Source organism: Danio rerio, chromosome 17 (genome assembly GCF_052040795.2).
Source record: "Danio rerio strain M-AB ecotype USA chromosome 17, GRCz13ab, whole genome shotgun sequence".
NCBI classification, from domain to species: Eukaryota; Metazoa; Chordata; class Actinopteri; order Cypriniformes; family Danionidae; genus Danio; species Danio rerio.
In genome coordinates, this window is record NC_141037.1 from 11,580,854 (window position 1) to 11,606,717 (window position 25,864).

Here is a 25,864-nt window from a genome sequence, read left to right on the forward strand (position 1 = left end):
TAATACAGCTCAAGCCATATCAGATCCTAGTCAGGAACCGCCAATTAAAGCGTCATCTACTCAGGTGTAATTAAATAATGGTGGCTAATTCAGTTCCGCGAACGGAAGCTAATTCATAAGCAAGCAACAAACAGACAGGAGGCAATTAGCAGGAACGCTGACATTCAGACAGCAGAGCCTGTTGCTTGTAATGCAGGAGTCATGGTGGAGAGCTTCCCTCTAGTGGCGGAGCTTCTGAGATATATCAACTTCACACACACACACACACACACACACACACAAACTGTAAATATAAACACTTACAATTGTACTTCTGTCAATTGTAGGTGCCTTGTGGCATCACATTTACAGAGCAAATTAATGCAGGACATCTTTAAGGAACACAGACTGTTCCTCTTGTATGTATAGTTCCCTTCTCACCCAGAACTTGGACTTGTCATTTTTAGCCAAAGTGATATTTTAGAGTCATGCATGCTTAATCTAAATCAGAGATGCCCAAACTAGGGCCCACGGGCCAACGTTGGTCCATGCTAACCTTTGATTTGAAAATTGATGGGGAGGTGGTTGGGATAAAATTCCTTGACAGATCGTCATTTCGAATTTAATGTAACCTTTCGCTTGTTTGATTTGTAATGTCTTTTGTTTTGTAAATGAATCTGATTCTTAAAAATGTAAATACGGTCACTCGACAGATAGAAGGCAAAGCAAGACATCGGTGAGCAAATCAAGGCAATTAATGAATTCTGGTGTCATTATTAGGATTGTTTATGTTTTTTTTTTGATAAGTTAATAAAGTTAATAGTTAATATAATTTAAAGCAATGTTTTGTTGTTATTTTTAAACATTAGGAAATTAATTAGGAAATGACTCGTGGAAACCCTAATGCAATACTGTTTGGTATATTTACCTTCGGCCCAAAGCCCTCAATCAAGTTTCTTTTTTGGCTCTTCATAAAAAACAGGTTTGGGCATCCCTGTTCTAACATTTATTTCCTGATATTTCTTACTTGGAGTTCTGCGTCTTGGTTTGGAAAGCTGAAACAAAATATTTCGTACTTCACACATCTATTAAGCATTTTTAATGTTCTGCCCTGAACTGATCTAATTAGGTTTTGGATCCTTTTTTGTATTTAAGAAATTAAATTTGAAGCAACCGTAAATGTTTTTAAAGTCTTTAGTTGCAAATAGAATTATTAACCCCCATGAATTATTAGCCCCCTGTTTATTTTTACCCCCTGTTTCTGTTTAATGGAGAGAGAAGATTTTTTAACATAATAGTTTTATTAACTCATTTTGTCAGACCCAGCCGAGGCTCGAAACAAAGACCTTCTTGCTGTGAGGCGATTGTGCTACCCAATGAGCCACCGTGACACCTATATTGCCTTATATTATCTTATATTAGTCTTTATATCTTACATTCTCTTATATTAAACGTTCTTATATCTTATTTGTTTAAAAGAGTTTGAAACGTTATGTAAGGTTCTTTTATGGCATTACCACAAAACAATCACAAGTAAAAATAGATCTTTAATCATAAAACAAGAACATTAAATGAATAAATGGAAAAGTATGTAATTTTCCACAATTTATATTTCCTTAAAAAAATTTCTTCCTCATTCTTACACTGTAAAACCCATAAGGTTAAGGTAACTCAAATCATTTGAGGAAACCGATTGCAACAAACCATTTATATTTAAAAACTAATCTTAATGAGTACTGTGAACTTAACCCATTTGAATAAATGAAGCTATTTTGAGCACAGTAAAACCCAATAAATGAAGAGAACTCAAACCAACTGAGTACTGTAAAACCCAATAAGTTAAGGCAACTCAAACTGTTTGAGGAAACCGATTGCAACAAATAATTTGAGTTAAAAACTAATCTATGTGAGTACTGTGAACTTACTCCATTTAAACTGAAGTAATGAGGAATTTAATTAACTCTACCTTCAACACTGAGTTCAAAACTCTTTTCAAATGAGTAGAATTAACTTTTAGCATATTTAGAGTTAACCACACTCATTTCAATTGATAAATTTGACTGTTGGGATTTACAGTGTAGGAAAAGTATTTTTAGCTTACTAAAATGCCTTAGAAAACTTTTACAAGAACATAATTCTTTAACAAACTCTTAACTTAATGTTTTCAGATAATTAAAAAGACAGCTTTTAATTCATAGTTCTTTATTGACATAAAAGAACCCCTTAAAATTCAAGAACTCTTTTTATTCTAAAAAGATTCTTTACATTGTAAAAACAAAAAAAAAGAAAACAAAGAAAAGGGTAATTAGGTTATTAAAATCTGCTGAAATCAGCTTCCATAAATGATTAGATGTGCTCCAACATTAGGCACATTCAAATCAAGACTGAAAACACATCTGTTTACCTGTGCCTTTACTAAATAAACACTGTGCTATGTCATGACAGATCTCTCTATTAAGTCTTTCTTTTTTTTAAATTGTTTTAAAACCTGTTTTAACACATTTTAATCAGTTTTTGAAATAATTTTTAATTATTTAAATGATTTTATTTACTTGTTTCTTTTATTCTTGTTTATGTAAAGCACGTTGAATTACACTCTAAAAAACGTTAAGTTATTTAACCCAATGGTTGAGTTAAAAATATTTAATGTTTTGTTGGGTTATCTTTCACCTTTATTGGGTTATTTATTAATAGCTCAACCAGTTGGGTTAAATATTTGGTGCTTTGTTGGGTTGTTTTTAACCTTTATTTGGTTATTTATTTAACCACTCAACCAGCTTCAACAGTCAACTGATTTAACTGACACAGAACAGCTGTATTATTATACGTGTGATGTGTGTAATGTTGTTTTTGCGTTATAACGTTTATTTAAGCTTAAGCTCAAGTTTATTTTTTTTAATCAAATTACCTCTCCGTGTTGTGTTTTTTCTGTCCGTTTCACCTCCACTCTTAACTACTGATGATACAAACGTGCGATTTGTAGCCAATCTATATTAAATGGATAAAAATGTTGTGTCCGGAACTTAAAATGTAGTGGCAATAAAACATTTTCCATATTTTTTAAAACTGCATGTTATTTATTTACACAGCCATAATTATAAAAGTAATAGTAGTATGAGTTATAGTAGCAACAGTAATAAAAGAATTGGAAAAAAATAACATTTAATCAAAATTACCCAACGCATTGGGTTAAAATAACTCATCACTGGGAAGGTGCATTAATAATATATATATATATATATATATATATATATATATATATATATATATATATATATATATATATATATATATATATATATATATATGTATATATATATATATGTATGTGTATATATATATATATATATATATATATATATATATATATATATATATATATATATATATATATATATATATATATATATATATATATGTGTGTGTGTATATATATATATATATATATATATATATATATATATATATATATATATATATATATATATATATATATATATATATATATATATATATATATTAGGTTATATGTAATATTTTTAGCACAACTATTTTAACCATTGTGTATGATATATGCTATATAAATAAACTTGCCTTGCCTATTTTAAAAACTGGATTCTTCTAATCTATGATCATACTTTTGGATTAATATTTAGGAATGCATAAAACCCTAAATATTTATATCGTACATTCGTAAAAACATTTATATCATAAAAACATCAACGTTTAGTTCATCAAAAAACTCCTTTAGCCCTTAAGGAACCATATTTTTCCTACAGGCTGAAAAATTGTAATAATCTAATAATAACTGAATATTTGTTTCCACTAAAAAGAACTTTTGGTGCAATTAAACGGTTCCACAGATGTTTAAAATGATTTTTGCTGCTGGTTAAAACTACTTATTTAAAATGAGCTTAATTTAAAAAAAAATCAACTTTATTGTTTTTATGTTCAATCTACTTACATTTGCGAAAACAGTAAAATAAATAAATAAATAAATCAGTAGTTATGTAGACTTTTAGTTTACTGGATGTACTTTTTAAAAATTATATTTAAGGTATTTAGTTTTTTTTTTTCCAAGCTTCATACAAGAGATTTAAAAGGTGATTGGCCCAAAAATATTTGACACAATCTGTCTTGGCCAATGGGGTGAGTTTAGGGCAGGACTATCTGTTTGATGGGGACAGGAGTACTAGGGAATTATACTACTAATTTTATTAATAATTAATAATAAAATACTAATTTATCATTAAAATAAATGAAATGAAATTCTTTTTTTAATTTCTTTAAAAAAATAAAGCAAAAGTTTTATTTTAATTAAATTATTTTTATTACATTTAATAAATAAATAAATAAAAATAAAACAAATAAAATAAAAAACTTAATATTTTACGTTCAATCCACTTAAAGTTGCAAAAACAGTCAAGTTAACTTAATCAGTTTGTGTTGAGACAACATAAAGGAATTGTGAACCACCCAGCATCTGAAAAACCACAAGACTACCAGTGACGGTCTTCATGGGAAAAGGCAAGAAAGGTCGTGAAGAAGCTCTAGGGCAGGACAGACAGCCAGCATGAGAGAAAGTTGGCAGAAGATGGCTATAAGAAGACATAAAAAGTGAGTGCTCTTGGGAGGTTGTGCGCTAGGCGGGTGGGACTGACCCCTGGGGCAGATGCCAGTGGAACGTTATCCGCGCGCTGTAAGCCAGCACACACAGCTCACACCGCTCACACGCTATTCAGCTCAGACACAGTCAGGCGTGAACGGACAACTGGCTTTTTGTGCCAAACACCGCAGGGCTCCATTAATCTCAGTGATAGACTCGGAGCGGGAGCTGGCCCCGCGCGCCGCACTTTCACAGAGAAAAGAGAGGAGGACGAGGATGAAGAAAGACTTTAAAGATAGTAGGTGCGGCTAAGACGCCTGGTAATCCTTTAACACTAACAAGAGAAAGCAGCTTTGGGGAAGGCAGAAAAGGGGGGAAAAAACAACGCAAAAGCATACAAACCTGACCTTTTTGATGTCGGCGTAATTTTCCCCGTTAGACAGTTCTCTTTTACCAAATACAATTTTGGACCGATTCGTTGACTGACACCGAGAGAATCGCCCTCCCTAGAAACTTAATGAAACTGATACCATCCAATAATCCGATATTGAAAAACAGCGTAGAGCTCGTTTCGGGCTTAATGAAAGTTTGAATTGTGCCCGAGTGCAATAGGAGGCCTGTTTCTTTTTGCGAGCGCCGCTCCAGATGGTGAATTAGCATCGCATCTACATTTTTCCACATAATCTGCTGTGAGTTTCATGATAGATTAATGAGCTATTAGCCTCGGTGCTCGCAGGGCAGCGCTGAAAACTACACTCACGCCAAAAGCCTGCAGAGTGGAAGAAGCTACAATGAAGCCAATCAACTATTGTGTGTACACAGCGGCATTAAGGAGCTGATTGGAATCAAATCATAGTTTAATCAGCAGTTTATGTGTCTGAATTAAATGCTATTTCAACTAAAATAAATTTTTTTAAAAAATCTCTAGTTAAAAAGTAGATGTTTAGTTTACTGGATGTATTTTTTTATTATATTTAGTTTTTTCCCAGCTTCATACAAGAGATTTAAAAGTTGATTGGCCTAAAAATATTTATTTAAAACTGTCTTGGCCAATGAGGTGAGTTTAGGGCAGGACTATCTGTTTGACTGTCCAATGGTGGACAGAAGGATTATTTGGGAAATATACTACTCATTTTATTAATAATAAAATACTAATTTATTAATAAAATAAAAAATGTTAAATTTTATATATATATATATATATATATATATATATATATATATATATATATATATATATATATATATATATATATATTTATTAAATAAGAATAAAAATAAAAAAATAATTAAATGAATAAAAAATTTTATATACAAAATAATTTAAATACAAAATAAAAATAAAATAAAATAAAATAGAATAAAACAAAATTAAGTTAAAAATTAGGATAGGCTAAATTGTCTATAATTAATGTGTGTGAATGAGTTTGCATGGATGTTTCCCAGTGATAGGTTGCAGCTGGAAGGGCATCCGCTGCGTAAAACATATATGCTGGATAAGTTGGCGGTTCATTCCAATGTGGCAACCCTAGATTAATAAAGGGACCAAGCCGAAAAGAAAACAAATTAATTAATTAAAAATTAAATTAATTAAAATTTAAATAAAAATAAAACATTTTATTTTTATGTAAAATTTGGAAGCAATGTCATCAGATGTTTACAGAATAAAAAATCATGTTAAAATTATGATACTCAAATATAAAACTAAAAATAACAGATCCAGAGAAACTGAGAATTTAAGTGATTTTATAATTGTCAAATACACCCACAACATCTGCAAAAATTCAATTTAGATGTTTGTTATACATATAAAAGGCATTAAATGCAAGTATCTGCTTTACAGTTTAATGTAATCAGTAATTTATGGTAAAAAATGGATTATGTAATCACATATATGCAAGTAGTGTTTATATTACTTTTGCTCAGAAAAATACACATGCACACTATAATATAATATAATATAATATAATATAATATAATATAATATAATATAATATAATATAATATAATACAATATAATTTAATATAATATAATATAATATAATATAATATAATATAATATAATATAATATAATATAATATAATATAATATAATATAATATAATATAATATAATATAATATAATATATTACTACTGGCGCAGTAGGTAGTGCTGTTGAGAAGGTCACTGGTTCGAGCCTCTTGCAGCTGGAAGGGCATCCGCTGTGTAAAACATATGCTGTATAAGTTGGCGGTTCATTTCGCTGTGGCGACCTCTGATTAATTAAGGAACTAAGCCGAGAAGAAAATTAATAATTTACATAATGTAATGTAATATCGTATAATATAACATAACATAATGTAATGTAATGTACTATAATACAATACAGTACAACACAACACAACGAAATACAATACAATATAGTATAATATAATATGATATTATATAATAAAATATAATATAGTATAATATAATATAATGAAATATAATGTATAAAATACAATGTGAAATGTCATTAACTGAGTTACCACACCTGTCAACATTAGAAATGTGAAACAGATACAAAAGGAGAAAGCTTTTGAAGCCGATGTGAATATTTCATTAATATTCTTCCACAGGGATAAAACACGAGTACATAAAGCAACATTAATAGGTTAGAAGCCCGCATCAAATGTAAAAGACGGCTCAAATCTTACAAAAACAGCATTTGCCACTTAAAGCCACTTTATCCTTCCTTCAAGCTTTTCTCATTTCAATTTGTCCTTTGCTGTCGCTTGGTGATCTTCATTTTTCCTCGTCTTGTAGACTTTAAGCTAATTGCCTCAGTGGGCTACTTATTATTCATGTACAATTATTGCAGTGTAATGTCTTTAAATCCTTTTAAATGACCATTCATGCGTCGCATTCATTGAAAATGCCTTTGATGTCTGTCAAAGATGAAATTCTTCAAAAAGAAATGTCTAAGCCCAATTTCAATCGCCCGTCGAGGAGGGGGGGTGCCGTTTCCCTCCAATATAAACTAAATTCCATTAATTTTTTAAGCTGCATTTAATGCATTTCCTCCTCAAAAAAAAAAAAGTTTCCAGATTCTTCAGGCTGTCATTTGTATTCCAGCTGACTTTATGAATATTAATAACAGTGTTATCCTGATTAAACGGGCTTCATGCGAAATCCCTGCGAATCTACGAGCTCAGGATTCGCGTCTTACCGATTCTTTATGAATTTTGATACGGACATTAATGTGGAGAGAGTCTTAAAGCAGGTTTAATTGTACAGCATGCCGAAAGAGAAAGGCAGACATGAGCTGATTTGATATGGATAAACAGACTCTTTTATTCAGGGAGCTGCGGCACAAGCACCTGGAAGCTCCCTGCCGTGTAATTTGATTGTCACGGGCTGTCGTGAAGATTTCAATGGTCTTGACTTTTCTCGGATCAAAAGCTTGCATTGATTTGCTGATGGATATTTCAAAAGAAACTGTTTCTGTCAGGCGGCTACATGCGCTGATTCTGTTTCACTGAAAACAGAGCTGTTTTTCATCTTCCAACTGTTGTTGTTGCTGCTGTTGAGTAGTGAGAACAGTTTCTGACTCTAAACCTCCTTTAAAAGACTAATTAGTAACTAGTTACTTCTCACAATTAGTAACTAAGTTAAATAACTGTGAAAGTAACTTAAATTGTAACTGAAATAAAAACTAATTAGAACTAATAAAGTCAAATTTAAAGACTAGAAACAAATATAAAACTTTGTACACTAATCTACCCTATTTTAATGTTGTTGTGGGACAATGTGAGAAACAACAGCAGCATGTGCTCAACTATACATCTAGATATTATTTAGTTTAATTCTGTCTGAGCTATAAGTGTTTGCGGTGGAGAAAAATTAGGTTTCATTAGCTTTGAAGTAGTGGCTTCATCTCCTCCTTTGGTAGCAGAGCTCAAGTCACCACCTATGTAGACACTAATTTTGTGGTGGCGTGTGACGACGTGAGGCGCTTCACTACAACCATGACTATGTTTGCAGGGACATCAGTAATCGAATTATTTGCCTTAATCTAATTAAGACAATAATAGGATTAAGGTGTTTACATGTGTTGCTTTTTGAATGTTTCTTTCATGATCCCGTTTTACATGTTATAGCACATACTTAGATTAACATCACTGCGTCACCGCGCTATGCGCATTTCCTCTGGAGTTTCATGTTATTTCTGGTTTTTCATTATTAATTTGTCGACTTTAACTACTGTTTGGCAGCTTCACTTTCATTTGGGCATGCCCCCCGTGAAAAACGAAATATTGGATGTGTGTGTGTGTGTGTGTGTGTGTGTGTGTGTGTGTGTGTGTGTGTGTGTGTGTGTGTGTGTGTGTGTGTGTCAGTGTTGCCAGACGTACAATAATTATCGTATTTGTACGATAATTCCGACCTCTGTACGATGTATGATCAATAATGAAAAAAATCCTATAATGTACGATAATTTCAGAATTTGATGGCAATTTAAAGGAATTTCATTGTAATCTTCGGGCCTCTTTACTTATTGATCTAGCTGCATCTTTTCTGTACTGACAGCGAGGTTAGGCACGTTTTCTATCTCTTCTATTTTTACCTCTTCTCAGCCAATCAACGTTGAGAATGGCTCTCACGAGTTAACGCTCCTGCTGCACGTGCCCGTGGTTAGGTCAGTAGTTTTCAGTTTGAGGTCAATCTTTTAAGCAATATTGTTAAAACAATTAGTGCTGTAAAGGAAGGTGAGAAGGACAGAGGAGTTTTCCTTTGATGTTCTTGTTTTTCCCTATTCAAATGAGTCATGTGAACATGTTTTTTTCCAAAGTTAATCTCATCAAAACAAAGCATGCACACTCTGTTAACAATTCGGGAGGGTGCACTGCTTTAAAGCCAACCAGCACTGTTCTGCAGTCCATGACGGCATCCAATTTGTACAGCAAAATTAATCCTACAACATCTGGCAACATGCAACATTCAATGACAGCAACTCAGAGGTGGAGTTTTAACCTAGCCTAGTTTTTTTTTTTTTTTTTTACGTATTGTGGTAATTTGCACATTGTGTCAAAATGCTGTGTGTCTAGATCATAGCTGTATACTCTCCGTTTGACTCATGTACGATAATGTTCCTCCAAATATGATAATTTTGAGGTTCTGGTACGATACTTTGACATTTCCAATCTGGCAAAACTGGTTTGTGTGGACTATCCTGTCGCAAACCGTGACGAAAAGCCCTACATGTCGGTAATAATTTGATTGAGGCGTTTATATGTCTGTGCTGTACTTCAATAATGTGACTAAAATCGACATACTCCACATTTTTTAATTCGATTTCTCTTTAGTTCGATTATGATTTTAATCTGATTATTCAAAAAAAAAATTTGCTGTTTACATGGTAGACTCGTAATCAGAGTATTGTCTTAATCACATTAAAATCGAATTATTGGTGTCCATGGAAACAGTCACATTACTACTACCACTACTTCTACAACAATGACGACAACTACTACAGTAACAACAACAACCACAACAACCACCACCACCACCACCAATACAACAACTACAACTATTACTACACTATATAAGATGGACTTAAAAATGCTTGTTTAACTTATAAAATTAAGTTTATAAGTTTAACTTAGTATTATTAAGTTTAACTTAGTATTATAATTTACAATTAACAAAAAAAAATGTTGTCTTGACTAATTGATCATACAATTTATTTTACAGTGTACTGAAAATGCTTCTATTATGCAGTTTGTCCTCATTTAACCAAATATTGTGTTATACTTATAAATAAAGGTTGAAAAAAGCTGTATATTATATTTTTAGAATAAATCGGCTTACATTAAAACAGTTCAATGTTTAAAAAACAAACATATTATATTTCAAATGACATTCCAAAATAAATCTGCATAGTTTCAATAAGTGAAATTGGGAATCATTATAATGGCTTATTAATAAACATGCTCCACTTACTTAAACTAACACATTAGCTGTTTAATGTTTATGAAATACGTTTTATTATTATGCTTAGTAAATTATAGTAATGGAGAAACGGTTGCTCAGTTGGTTAATACTGTCGCCTCACAGCAAGAAGGTCACTGGTTTGAGTCCCAGCTGGGTCATTTGGCATTTCTGTGTGGAGTTTGCATGTTCTCCCCAAGTTGTCATGGGTTTATTCCGGGTGCATCGGCTTCCCCCACAGTTCAAAGACATGAGTTGTAGGTAATTGGGTTAACTAAATTGGCCGTAGTGTATTTGTGTGCATGTGAGAGTGTATTGTTGTTTCCCAGTACTGGGTTGAAACTGGAAGGGGCATCTCCTGTGTACAACATATGCTGGATAAGTTGGCCCTGATGAATAAAGGGACTAAGCTGAAGGAAAATGAATGAATGAATGAATGAATGAAATTATAGTAATTAACAACATTATAGCTTTATTTTAAAATATTAGAAATGCATAATAATAATAATAATAATAAATATTAATTAGTTTTATAATAGTAATAATATATGATGTTTATTATGATTATTATTATTATTATTTATTTATTTTTAGTTTGTCATTATTATTATTATTATTAAATGCAAAACCGTAAAACTGCAAATAGAAACAAGACAAACAAAATTAAATTAAATTAAATTAAACAAAATAAAATAAAATAAAAAAGGTTTATTCATTTTATTGTCTTGGAATTTACAACAAATACTTTTAACAATATTTAAAAATACCACTTACAGCACTTACAACTACCTTACAACTACCAACTACAATAAAGCATTGTTCATAATTCAAACAATCATTCATTGTTAAGTGCAAAGAAAAGTTAATGATTTTTGATGCTGGATAGATACTGAGACTAAAATGAGGCTATACTCAACATCTAAACTCTGTACCAAGACCAACTGAAATCCCAAACCAAAATACCACAAACAATTCTGAACTGGTGGCACTCCTAACTAAAATTATTGACTGAATTGAGTAGATGATTAACCAGCCCTGATCATAGATAAAACTTGAGGGGGCTTGCTGGAGCTTGAGCAAACAAACCCACTCAAACGGGCTATAAATCAAAAAGATTGTGTTCTACTTCGAAAGGTTATTCCTATTGAGTTGCATCACCATCTTCAGCGACAAAAAGAAAACTTTGCTCAAAATTAGGTTGAAGGCTTTCCCATAATATGATGCATAAATGACCCTTCTGGATTTTTCATGGCTGATCCTGATTGCAGATTAATTTACAAGTAATTTAGCAGGTTTTATTCAAGTTAGAAACAAGAAAATCAAGAAATGTAAAATATGAAAATAGAAACAAAAAAGTTCAAATATGGAGGACATAAACAAAATGTCGAGATTCTTTATCACTGAATCTGCAGTGCTTTAAAATTAGAGCAAAGCAGTTCCCTTTAATCAAAATCCACACAGAATATTAAGATATGTACATTAAATATGGGCAGGTAGTGATTATATTTAGATTGCACAATATCTACAATTTTAAGTAATAACATAATGATCTAATTTAGCTTAGTGAGATTGTGCAACATAAATAACACCTGTACCTAACAAAAACAGTGGACCGGCTAAATAAAAATGTTATTTCAGCCTCTGCCTGTAGGTGGCACTTATAAAACAGCAGGAAAAACAACAATTTATTAATTAGTGCTGGGGAATAAAAGATGTGCTGGTATTTAATCATCAGTATGTTGAGATAATAAAAAAGTATCCCATCTTCTGTGGATTCCTTTCCTATTGAATGAATTTTAGATTTTGTTCAATTATGAATTTAACATATTCAGCATGTTTCTTAGGTGGGGGGCAGGGTGCTTTTTGAAACGTAAAACTCCAAGCATTCGCAAAATGAGCTAATAAGAAAAATTTCCAAAATTTTTATGCATAACTCATTTTAGTCAATTTTGAAACAAAAAAGAGAATAGACAAAATTTGAGGTCAAATTACAATGAAAAAAGCAGAGAATCTCTTGTTTTCAGTATGGATTCACTCCGTTCTTTAGGATACCGAAAAGGTGGTACACTAAAAAGAGGTTTAGGTGGATTTTTTAAGGTGTGTTAAGGCTGAATTTAAACAAACAATAATTTTTGTACTGTTCAACTTAATTTGTTTATTTACAATCCTCCGGTTGCTCCGGTTTCTCCCGCAGTCAAAAGACATGCGGTACAGGTGAATTGAATAAGCTTAATTGTAAATAGTGTATGAGTGTGAATGCAAGGGTTTATGGATGTTTTCCAGTGTTGAGCTGCGGCTGAAAGGGCATCCGCTGGGTCAAGCCAATGCTGAATAAGTTGGCAGTTCATTTTGCTGTGGTGACCCCAAATTATTTAAAAAGGACTAGGCCAAAAAGAAAATGAATGAATGAATGCCCAATATGCCGGAATGTTCCATATTTTGAAATATTGTAATGGCTTTCTATTCACAGTTCTTCATCTTTGATAATCTGCTGACACAATCTATGTTGTAAAAAGTGCTACAAAAAAAAAATTGAAGGTGCAGTAGGTGATCTGCCAAAATGCTGCGACACAACAGCGGACAACCCATTTCATTCGCCAGTTAGAAGTGTATGTAGAGGTTGGCCAGGCGGTGTGCAAGAATTTCACTTAGTACTAAGCCACACTTACATGCTATTTCAGACTGAATATTCAGAGTAGCGGTAAACTATCTGGAGTGGTCACAGGCTGTCTTTGTTAAAAAATGACGTGAATATAAAAGCAACTTCAGCTCAGAAAGCAGCCATAAATGTCGTCCTTCTTCCAGCGTACAACATGAACTCCAATACTGAGTTTAAAAAGTTTCAATTCAACATTTGATTTTGCCGCAACTGTGACAGTCTCGCGTGCACGAGTCACTCATCTAGACATGCACGAGTGGCAGACATGCACACGCTGATGGTGGATATGCGTGAACAGATGCGCAAAAGCCCAAATCTACTTTTTGACTGACAGTTTGAGTTACTTATGGGAATTATGAGAGATGTCGGCTCGACTCTATTTAATTGGATGAATTTTTTTTTATGCCTTACCCAGAATAAAAAATACATATAAATACATTTAGATCCTTTACTTTAATCATTACTATTGGACTGTGAAGAGACTCTCAACCAGCACAACTAAAAATGTTTCTGAAGACAATCAACTACTGCACCTTTAATTAAAATGAAAATGTAATTAACAAAACAAAACATGGGCATTTATTAATCTACTTTACCTTACATCGCATAAAAAAAAGTTTATTAACACTTATGCAGCTTCTATTGAAAGGACAGTAAGTCTCTTAACTCTTTTACTGAAAGTCATGAAAACGTTATCGTGGAGTTTTTCTTTCGCTTTTTAAGCAAATGGGATTGCAAAAAAAAGTTTCCATTCCGATTTCTGTCAGGTTGATCGCTGCATCTGTGATATCTGTGCAAACCTATTCCCTCAGAGAAATCCATTAGCAAGGTGGCTAGTTAAAAGATTTACTAATCAAAATAAAACCACCAAAAGATCCAGCAGGACCGTCAATGTCACGTTACTGCAGGTCTATAATGAAGCAGTCTCTCAAATGAAAGCATAATTCCAGGCATTACTTGAGAATTCTCCAGGTAGGCCTTATGTTTCTTAGATGATGGAGCCGTCTAGCAGGGAAAGTGGGATCTGTGAAGCGGGACGGCCGTAAAGCTCATTCTCAGAGCAGACGCAGTGATAATTGAATTGAGCCAGTGGGAAATGAGCTAGCGCTAGCATCTCAGATCTCTCTGATGGATCCGTCCTCTGCGGCGTCTATCAGGCCTCGGTTCGCTGATCCTCCTGCATTAACAGGGGGAGGAGAGATGACCCTCCAAATCTACCAGGATGAGTGCCTCAATTTCTCCATATCCAGCTAATTTGGGTGTGAGAGAAGAGTGAGCCATGCTAGGAGTGAAGAAAGAGCTTCCCCCACCCCACAACAGCCTGCTTTTGAATGAATAATAGCAGGCAAGAAGCCCCCCAAGACGTGCAATAGGATAAACCCTGAATGCTCTGCATTGTGTGGTTGATCCTGTCAATTATCAGTTATGACTTGAGCGATATGATTTAGGACCTAAAGAATTCAACTTAGCATTAACACTTTGCACCATGCAAATAGTGCATGCTATGTTTGCTAAGTTATGTCAAATAAAAAAAATATCTGGTCATTTATAATATTTTATTTGCCAGAAAATTACAATTGGGCAAAATAACAAATGTTTTCCACCAAATATTGGTTTATTAACTCTTCTGAAGATAAATCCCTGGCATTGTGTTGCCTAAAAATGAAAACACATTGTAACAAAATATCCATAAATTTGCAGTTTTTTGTATGTTGGGATTTAAAATTGAAAAAACTTTTACCCTTGAAAACTTAATTGTGACTTGCATTAACTTTTGAAGGGTACCTATGATGACAATCAGGCTATTTGGACAGAACTGTGTGTAGGTAAAGTCATACTGGAGTGATTGAAAGACAATGGGCTCTATCATACACTAAGTATGTGTTGCTATTTTCAAACTAGAGCAATCTTCATTTTCCCATTTTCTGCCACATTGTTTAAAAAATAAATCTGTTTGTGCCACTTTGTGGACTCATGGATGTTGCGGTCTAGAAAAGAAGTGTGTTAAGGCGCATTGCTGGCACGTTGTTCTTTTAAGGAACTGAAACAGTCTGCTTAGTAGACCAGCTGAAAGCAGGTCTAAAGTCCAGGGCAGAACGCGTTAGTTGTACGCTTCGCTTACACATTGTTTAAAACACGCAAGATGTACAGCAATACTCAAATATCTTTACAAATGAAAAAGAATTAAATGATTGAAATATTACAAAACATATTAATAGTATCTATATAAATAAAAAAAAACATACTTTCATGCCTTCTCCATCCTGTGGGCTTTTTCAGTTTATACGTGACAATTTGTTTATGTATAATGTTATTATTATTAGCAGCATCATTTATTATATCCATATTTATATTTGTTTTATTAAAACAAGCTTAGATTTGCCCACCTGTCAGGTTTTAGACCATATGGGGCACAGCATGTATATTTGGATATAACTCAGTTTTTTTGACCACACTTCATTATTACTGTTCATTTATTCATTTGCTGGAAATTAGAACTGAATTTAGAAATAGTTTTTAAACAAATCTGTGCTTAACAAATGAAATTAATTATTTATAGGCTAATTGATGTCTTTGCGTACAAGGTTTCCCTATCCACAAGAGCGAAAGTGAAAGTAGATTATGATGATGCCTTATCTCTCATTCTCACGCTGTAGATGCTCTGTTTAACTGTTTTCTTGCAAGTGAAACGCTCAGTTTTTCCACTTACAAAGTCCATCATATAAATAGCAAATGCGCTATGGCGCAACGCAACTGACTCTTAAAGGGAATAGGAGATGAGACCTTGATTGGTTTATTCTCAAAAAACCTATAACTCATTAGGAGAATAAGCTCAACCCTATTAGACCATGCGCCACGGCGCAAAGCGAATTTTTCTGTCCTTATATTGGCAAAAATGGATTCTGACACGCCCTTAATGCGTTTGCGCTCTGCACTTTGCAAGGATCGTCAAAATAGAGCCCATAAGATCTATCACTGGGGTCATACTTTTAGAAAAGTTACCCTTTCATACACCTTAACTACTAATATACATTTAAGATACCAACGTGGACTATTTTGGTACAAAGGTGTAGCTTTTAAAAAGGTTTCTAATTAAATAATAAAAAAAAAAGTTGATTAGACTTCATTTTAAATATTTTATTGTATAAAATTCCAGAAAATGTGCCATGCTTTTAGGCAGTTTAATTAAGAAAAATGCAGGAAAATACATTTCAGAAAACATGATCAGATATAAATTAAAGCATTTTCTACTGAGGAAATCATTTCATCCTATAATTTTGATCTTATAATTTTGTGCTGTGCGATGCTCAATACAGTTTCACCACCACCAGTAATCTCTTAATTTTATTCCTAAATTCAAAGAAATCACAAGTTTATCACAGATATGAGCAAAACCTAATGATTACAAAAAATAAAACGATTATTTTTATTATGCTGTCATATCTAGGAACGCCTCCACAGGAAAATAAAGGCATCATGTGTTTTCTCAAAAAGTGCTTAAGCATTGGATTTCAAATAAATATTGAGGGAAATAAAGTTGCCATTTTGTGCCACCAGTGTGTAACAGTTTAAGAAATATGAGAAAACCTTCCTTCGCTCCCGTATCGACTGCATTAAGCTCATCCTTAAATAACTCCGTTCTCCCTCCCAAATGTTAGCCAATGCAAATCTGAGCTTAGTCCATATTTACACAGCCAATTTTGAGGTTACATTCAGCAGCTGAATTATCCAATTGCAGGAATATTCACTCTTGACATCGAATTGTCGAACTGAAATAAAATGCGCTGTTTGTCTAAGTGCTTACAAATACAGATCTTTCAAATGAATTTTTGGATGAATAACTGTGACAGCTCCACTTTGTCAGCAAATGAAGCTTGTCGAAAGCTGTGAAATTTGCTCCGGGTGGATTGAAGCAAATTATTTTCTGCATGGATGATAAAAGCAAGGCGACGTTTAAGAGAAAAAAAGGTACACACTCAAAGACTGCTTGTTTAAACTACTTATTTAAAATGAGCTGATTCAACACAATTTTTAGGTTAAGGGGGGCACCTTAATTGTTTTATGTTCAATCCACTTACGTTTGCAATAAGAATTAAGTTAGCATAATTGATTTGTGTTGGAACAACATGAAGTTAACTTAATAGTTTTTACAAATTTAAGTTGATTGAACATAAAACAATGATGTTGTCCCAAAAAAAACTCAAGAATTGTGTTGTTTCAGCTCATTTTAAATAAGTTATTCAAACAAACATCAAACAACATTGTTTGCATGTATTTCTAAAACTGTTACACACTGGTTGCACAAAACAGCAACTTTATTTTCCTCAATATTTACTTGGTTATGCCCTTTTGAAATGCACAGAGAAAGATCTGAAGAAAAAAACATTCCTAATGTCTTTACTTTCACATTGAAGTGTTCTCAGAAGTGACAGCTTCATTAAAATCATCATTTTATTTTTTTAATCCTAAGATTTTGCTCATGCTGTGAAAAATGCTGGGTTCCACAAATAATTTGTGTTGGGACAACATGATGGAATTAAGCTAAATTATTAGTTTTTACAAATTTAAGTCCATCGAACATAAAACAATTAAGTTGGAATCCAATGTTTAAGCAATTTTTCAAATGCTCAAAGAAAGAGCTGAAGAAAAAAACATTCCTGATCTCTTGCGTTTTGCACTGAAATGTTCTAAAAAGTGACAGCATCCATAAAATATTTTATTTTTATAATGATAAGGGTTTGCTCACACTGTAAAAAGTGATTAGTCACTTAAAGTGAGTAAACCAATTGCCCTAAAAGCAACAAGTAGACTTTACAAAAAGTATGTAAGTAAACCTGCTGGCGCATCAAGTACCGCCGTCGCCGCGGTATGAATGGCGGCATAAGGAACACATTGAAGTAGTAACATCTGTATTGTACCTTGGAACTGTTAAGTTGACTTAATTTTTATAATTATGCTAATTGTACTTCCTTTTTAAGTCAACTAATCCCTTTATACAGTGTCAAACTATTTTAGCACGTCTGTTTTCAAATAAATACTGTAATTATTACAATTTCACATATTTGGTGCTTCATCGAGTCTATAAAATCTACAATTATGGCCCGTATTGAATTTAGAAGACACACTGGAGTCTGGAAGAGCAGATTTATTTATCATTTTGCTAGATACTGAAAAGCTGGGGGAAAAAAACAAATATAATAAAGGTATATTGAAAAAAAAAGTGATTAGTTAACTTTTATTTTAACAAAAGAAAGTACAATGTGCATGATTATAAAAATACAATGGGTATACTTAGATTATTTTTGTTACTTAGATTATTTAAGTCAACTTGTTGCTTTTAAGGCAATCGGTTTACACACTTTAAGTAACTAATCACTTTTTACAGTGCATGCACAGTAAAAAAATGTGACAATCAATTTGTGTTGAAACAACATGACGGAATTAAGTTAACTTATTAGTTTTTACAAATTTAAGGTAATTGAACATAAGACAATTAAGTTTAAAAAAAAACAACAACTCAAGAGGTGTGTTTGTTCAGCTAACTTTTTTAAGATACGTTTTTGAAGAAACACCAAGCACCATTTTTGTAGTGTATTTCTTAAACTGTAACACACTTTATTTGCCTCAATATTTAATTGAAATCCAGTGCTTATGCCCTTTTTTGAACACACAAAGAAAGATCTGAAGAAAAAAATAAACAATCCTGATGTCTATGCTTTCCTGTGGAGGCATTCTCAGATATGACAGCATCATAAAAAAAATATTCATTTAATTTTTTTATAATCATATGTTTTTGCTCATACACCATCACAAATGCTTTGTTCCACGCAAACGATTTGTGTTGGAACATGACGAAATAAAGTTAACTTAGTAGTTTTTACAAATTTAAGTTCATTGAAAAGAAAACGTAAGAAATTAAGTTGTTTCAGCTCATTTAAAATAAGTTATTTGAACAAACACCAAACAACATTGTTTGAGTGCATTTCAAAGATTGTTAATAATTCATTTATTTTATGTGTAAATGGCGCCTTTCAAGACACACAAGGTCATTTTACAATAAGCATCAACAGCCAAGCTAAAACAAATTAAACATTACTAAAACAAGCATTGACCAAAGAGGTTAAAACACAATAGAGAATACAAAAGAACATGAAAAAAATTTGTTAAAGAAAAGCCTGCTTAAAAAGATGGATCTTTAGACAGGATTTAAAAGTGTGAAGACTATCACTGCTCCTTAGATCTATAGGGAAGCGAGTTCCATCTTAGATCTATAGGGAAGCGAGTTCCATAGCCATAGAGCTAAAGGATCTGTCTCCCATTGCGCTCAATGGAGTGCGAGGTGGTACGAAGCTGGAGTTGTTGGCTGATCTAAGGGTCCGAGAAAGGGTGTAGATATGGAGAAGTTCGGTGAGATACTGAGGAGCGAGATTATGAAGTGCCTTGAAAGTTAGAAGTAATATTTTAAAATCAATATGATACTTTACTGGAAGCCAGTGAAGCTGATAGAGGAGTGGTTTGGCATGCTTGTGAGATGGGGTCCTACACACTGGTTGCAAAAAAGGGCAGCTTCATTTCATTCAATATATTTTTGAAATCCAGTGCTTTTGCACTTTTTGAAATGCACAGAGAAAGGTCTGAAGAATACACAATCCTGATGTCTTTACATTCCTGTGGAGGCGTTCTCAGATATGACAGCTTCATAAAACTAATCAATACAATTTTTTAAATCATACGGTTTTGGTCATACACTGTAAAAATGCTGGGTTCCACACAATCGATTTGGGTTGGGATAACATGAAGGAATTAAGGTAACTTAGTTTTTACAAATTTAAGTTGATTGAACATAAAACAATTAAGCTGTCCCTAAAAAAAACTTAAGAATTGTGTTGTTTTAGCTCATTTTAAATAAGTAGCTTAAACAAACATCAAACGTAATGTTTGTGCATTTCCAAAGCTGTTACACACTGGCTGCACAAAACAGCAACTTTATTTCATTCAATATTTACTTGAAATCCAGTGTTTATGCACTTTTGACATGCACAGAGAAAGACCTGAAGAAAAAAATGTCTATCCTTTCCTGTAGAGGAGTTCTCACAAGTGACAGCATGATAAAAATAATCATTTTATTTGTCACAATCCTTGCTCATACACTGATCAAAACAAAATACTCTGACCGCATTCCTTTCCACGTACGAGTTTTAAAGCATTGTAACATGTACTGAAACACAACGAAAACAAAGCCTTATTGTGGCAGAGAAGATTGTGAAACTAGTGCAAGGTGGCGTCACCGGCCGTGAGACTGTTATTACTCATGGAAGAGACGCCAAACAGGAGAGGTGGAGCTCAGTGAAAGAGTCAACTCAAGGTCAGATGTCTTATGAAAGACATGCCGGCCAAGTGTTTCGCCTTCGCGTCTCTGTGTCGCTTCTACCGAAAGCGGAGCAAGTTTCGACTCATTATCTTTCTACGCACTGCAATTCACTAATAAAAATGACAACATAGGGCTGCTTCCCTTCGTGCATTTTAATACTGTCTACTTAAGAGTTTGTTGCTTTAAAAAGCTCTGGGTTGAAAAGTGCTAATAAAACCTTTATATTAAAGGGATAGTTCACTCAAAACTGATGATTTAATCACCCTTCACTGGCATGAAGATGTTTGAGTTTATGTTTTTAAAATAGCATAAGAAGATATTTTGAAAAATGCTGGAAACCTGTAACCACTGACTTTCATAGTATTTGTTTTTCATACTTTGGAAGTCAATGGTTACATTTTTCAAAATATCTTCTGATGTGTTAAAGAAAAAATTAAACTCATGAAGGTTTGTAACCACTTGTGAGAGAGTATACAGTGAGTAAATATAATTTTTGGGGTGAACTATCCCTTTAAGTGTCATCAACTACTCTACTAACAATCGTTTAATATCAGGCAACATAGTTACATGCATACTTGAATTTAAAAATATCTGCATGAAATTAGAGCTGTAAATAATTTCTTAAAATGCATCTGCAATCATACTCTTGGCAGCTTACAACCCACTGTACTAAACCATTCCTATATTAACCATATCCCACTTTAACTGTAATGAAAGTGTTTTTCAATACAACATGAACACAATAAATGTATTGTACTTAATGATTATTCTTGTTTGATTTAATAATGTATGCACATATTGTAAAAAAAAAACTTAATACAAAGTGGGACCAAAAAGTTTATTCTGGTATTCTTTCTTACAAAGTAATATTTATAGACTGCCCATATCCATCTTCACGGTCAATTGTACCACGATAACTACAGTTTCCACCTAAACATCAGAAACACTAGCTTGATATGAAGTATTTAAGTTGAATATCATTGTGTAATAAAAATACAATTCATTGATCACTTTAATTGGTTTTAATAAAAAAAAAAATACATTCATTTATATATTTATTAGATTTATTAAAATCCTTGCCAGTTTGCCTTAAAAAAATGTTGATAATCTTAATCTTTCCTGTAGATTTATGGTTTTAGTTGGCTATAAATATTCATTGTGCTCATATAAAACTGTATATATCTGTTTATATGCTCTTTACTTACAAAAACTGTTTGTAGACAAACTCAAAACATTGCAATGTAATCATTTTATTTATTTATTTATTTTTTGGTTTATTTATTTGTTTATTTTATTTATTTATTTATTTGTTCCTTTGTTTTTTGCATTTAATTTAGTTTTTTTTTATTTAATCTGTGTATTGGGGGGGTGTAAATAGCTTTTAAACATTAGATGGCTTTAGTTGGCTATATATGTTTATCGTGTACAAACTCAAAACATCATATTGTTATCATTTTATTCAATTATTTATTTATTCACTTGTTTATTTCATTTTTTTATTTGCTTAATTATTTAATTGTTTCTTTGTTTGCTAATTTTATTTAGTTGGCCATAAATGTTCATTGTGTATAATTCAGTTTTTTATGCCCTTTACTTAACAAAAACTGTTTGTGGACAAACTCAGAACATTTTATTGTAATCATGTTATTTGTTAATTTATTTATTTAAATAATAGTTTATTTAATTATTTATTGAATTATTTTATTGTTTATTTAATTATTTTATTTAGTTAGACATAAATGTTCATTGTGCATAATTCAGTTTTTTCATGTCCTTTACTAAACGAAAACCCAAAACATTCTATTGTTATCACTTTATTTATTTATTTTATTATTTATTTATTTAGTTGGCCATAAATGTTCGTTGTGTATAATTCAGTTTTTTTATGCCCTTTACTCAACAAAAACTGTTTTTGGACAAACTCAAAACATTTTATTGTAATAATTTTATTTATTTATTTATTTGTTTATTTATTTACTTGCTTGCCTGTTTGTTTAGAAACTTGTTTATTTAATTATTTATTTAATTATTCCATATTTATTCATATATTTTTTTATTTGTTGATATTATTTAGTTGGCCATAAATGTTCATTGTGTATAATTCAGTTTTTCATGTGTTTTACTAAACAAAAACTGTTTGTGGGCAAACCCAAAACACTGTATTGTAATATTTTCTTTCTTTTTTTCGTTCATTCATTCATTCACTCATTCATTCATTTAACTTGTTTATTTAATTATTTGTTTGTTTGTGTGTTGATTTAATTTAGTTGGTCATTGTGTATAATTCAGTTTGTGGACAAACATTGCAATGTAATCATTTTATTTACTTATTTATTTTGTATTTATTTTATCTATTTATTTATTATTGCAGGTAAAAATAGCTGTATGCCTTTCTCATTTTTATTTTTACAGTGTTAAACAATGTTAATCCAAAAAACAACAACAAACAAAAAACAATACAACAAAGTAATAATCTGCATAACTGTGTCAAAAAACCTATATAGTCCCTGTAAAACATCACTTGTCTCGTATTTAGCAAACAACAAAACTAGCCACAGAAACTTGCAAACTACAGGATGGATGAAACAAATGGCCACTCTTATCCTTCTTTGATCCTTCTAAAGACAACACAAATATCTCTGTCATTCCTCAAAACATTCGTCAATGACAACACATTCATATTAAGCCAAAATTTAACCCTGCTTTTTTTTTTCTTTATCAACAACCCTGAATGGGCTACAAAAATCCGCCGTGATTGCTGTGCATGTCACCTCAGCAGCCCGCTGCTAAAACACACACATATTGGTGCGAGAGAGGATCCTCAACAAACACATCTTCCTTTGTTCAGGAAATCCTTTCTCCAACACCAAACTGCACAGCTGAACTTTGGGCAATGCAGAAGCGTCAAATCAAACACAGCCTTCTCTTTTCTGTTGTGCCACCATTAAGGATAAGTGATGCTCACCGGTTTCGAACTGTCCTTCAAACAAACAGCGGGGGACTGAAGTGAGACAACACTCCTAACAGGGGACAAATAAAAAAGTGCATGTAAAATGTGTGATATTGGGATATGCGAGGCACTTTGGTTGCTGCTGTGGGACACATGCTGTGAGAGGCTTGTGGGAGGTTTTGTGTGTTCAGGGATGTACATCATTGCAAATATTTACAGAGCAGCCCATGTACAATAGAGGAATCACATGACTGTCTGTTTCGCCAATACATGCTCACGTACATGTGCTTAGATCAAATCTAGCACATTGATAGTCTTCTCTAAAGGACTAGTGAGTTATTAGGAACTCAGTATGAAAGGGGCTGGGCTTTTCTGACGCACGGGTAGGCCCAAATCTGGGTGTTTATTGACCTTTTGATCACAAGGAATGTTTTGTTAAGCAGATTTGTATGCGTTTATTTTGAATTAGTACAAATGGTTAATAGTAACAGAAACATTTAATTAAATTACATTACAATTGGTGCTGATTACTCATATTTTTGGTTGTATTATTTAAGCATTGCAATATATATATATATATATATATATATATATATATATATATATATATATATATATATATATATATATATATATATATATATATATACAAATTTGAATTTTGACTATATTGACTGTGTTTTAGAAAACTGATGTAGTAGAATATGTAGTTTTTTTCTTGTTTTATTGACTACCAAATATTTGTATTTTTGATTAATTTAAATAAAATGAATGTCAACTAAAATAGAAAGTTAAAAAGAAAAAAGAAACAAAAAGAAAAATATTAATACATTTCTAAAAATCATATTAAAAACAAACCATTAATAAAACTGTTATTATTATTATTATTCATTAATATTATATATATTATTATTACTATTATCATTTTTATTATTAAAGTTCATTACTTTTAGCAGTGGACTTAAGTTGTTATTAATATGTATTATTATTATTATTATTATTATTATTAAAGTTATTATTCAATATTACCATTACTGGTGGACTAAAGTTTTTATTATTATTATTAATATTATTAAAGTTATTATTCATTATTACCTGTAGCGGTAGACTAAAGTTTTTATTATTATTAAAGTTATTAGTCATTATTACCATTAGTGGTGGATGAAAGTTTTTATTATTAGTATTTAAATTATGAAAGACATTATTTATTATTACCTCTAGTGGTGGATTAAAGAGGTGTTTCCATAGGCGTTTTTAGCCAGCTGCAGTGGCGCCCCCAGAAAATTTTCTTAGGGGTGGCCAGAAGAGACCGCACCAAATCTTGGGGTGGCACACTAAAAAAATAATGAATTCAGTGTAATGTTATATTTTTGTTTCTGGTAAATGAAATAATGTAGTTTTTATTCATTTAATTAATTATTCTTGAAATTTTGCAATTTATTCCTTGAAATAATTCAGGAAGTACATGGTCAAACCAAATAAAAATCTATGTTTAGTTTAAAAACACTTTATATATATATATATATATATATATATATATATATATATATATATATATATATATATATATATATATATATATATATATATATACATACTGTATAAATAACTCTTTTTTTACATGCTTTTATTGTACATCATACATTATATGACAAGTCTAAAATTAATGAAGATTAATGAGTTTATTATTCCCAGTGATGGGTTGCAGCTGGAAGGGCATCCGCTGTGTAAAAATGTGCTAGATAGGTTGGCGGTTCATTCCGCTGTGGTGACCCTGGATTAATAAAGGGACTAAGCCGAAAAAAAAAGAAAGAATAATGAGTTAATAATAACCCAAACAAATGAACAAACTGAACAAAAGGCATTTCTATATACACACTCACTATAGCCTACCTAATAATATCATTTATCCATATTAGTTTTTGAGCCATTTTATTAATGCAGCTTCTTCTATTGATATACTGTACCTTAAGGTAAATATTAAATTGCCATTGTTGTCTATTGAAGGTGTGTGCGTGCTGTCAACGACGATCGGGGAGGGTAGTGGCGGTTCTAGTTTAAATGACACCCTGGCAAACCACCCTATACACCCCCACCTCCCTTGAATTGTTAGATTTGTTATTTAATAAACATAACAAACAACATAATAAAACAACAACTGGAGTGATATGCCAAGACCACTTAAGAAACCTTTTGCATGAAAATTAATTATAACAATTCTAAAGAATTATCTGTGGTCTTAGACCAGATCATGGCTGAGAAATCATGTTATGAAGTCTTACCTCCCTGACTAATTATTCATCCTTTCTGCTTTAAAGCCATGCTTAGTGAAAGTAACATCATCATCATCA

At 31.9% G+C, this 25,864-nt stretch overlaps 1 protein-coding gene across 5 annotated transcripts in view; it reads right to left on the reverse strand.

Annotated features, from left to right (window-relative positions):
- mipol1 (mirror-image polydactyly 1) overlaps nucleotides 1–25,864 on the reverse strand; it is a 176,727-nt gene that overhangs the window by 125,534 nt on the left and 25,329 nt on the right.